Source organism: Sinocyclocheilus rhinocerous, unplaced genomic scaffold (assembly GCF_001515625.1).
Source record: "Sinocyclocheilus rhinocerous isolate Xijiao unplaced genomic scaffold, SAMN03320098_v1.1 scaffold4107, whole genome shotgun sequence".
NCBI classification, from domain to species: Eukaryota; Metazoa; Chordata; class Actinopteri; order Cypriniformes; family Cyprinidae; genus Sinocyclocheilus; species Sinocyclocheilus rhinocerous.
This window is the reverse complement of record NW_015654536.1, coordinates 32,509-33,299: the sequence shown is the minus strand read 5'-3', so window position 1 is coordinate 33,299 and position 791 is coordinate 32,509.

Below are 791 nucleotides of genomic sequence, written 5' to 3'. Positions count from 1 at the left end.
CACAAAACAATGTTTTAACAGCTATCAAGATTCCATGCAATTTGTGCACTATATTCCAAGGCTTCTACAAATGTAGCTTTGAGTGCCTGCCCTGGACAATAATTTGTTCAACTGTCTGCATGTTGTTTATAATTTTTCATATATCTGCAGGATACTTGTGCTTCCAATAAACACAATACCAGTTCAAATGATTGTGTATGAAGTTTTCCAACAACAATTCCAATTCCATTGCTTCCATGTGTAACTAGTAGGGCTGTCAAAAAAAAAAATAGAATTTCGAATATTCGTAGAATAAAAAAATAAAAATACACTATCGAATGCAAAAACGTTGCATTCTAATTTTAGGTGTGCGTCAGACAACCTTATCAGTGGCACACGAGATGCGATGATGATGTAGGTGTCGTTGCATTATAATGTTTTTGCTAGCCTACCCAGTTGAAGCCACTAGATGCGATGCTGCTGCGTTGTTCATTCAAAATACTGCGGAAAAAGAGAACATCAATGCAGAGAAGATCTTGTTTACATCAAAACTGACTTTAAGGCGGTTTTTTTCCCCATCCCACTGCAACTTATGTTTTTAAATGAAAAATGTACTCTGTGTGATTGGCTTTCGGCCCTTTGTATTAAACTATACATACAGTACATACATGATGCTGTTTTGTTTAATTATTAAAATATTTGTTGATGGACATTAAATGTGACGTATAATTTTAATCCTACATATAAGTGTATCCTTATGATAGCAGTAACTGTAAATCAAATGTAAGCTAGCTAATACAGCCCTAATTACT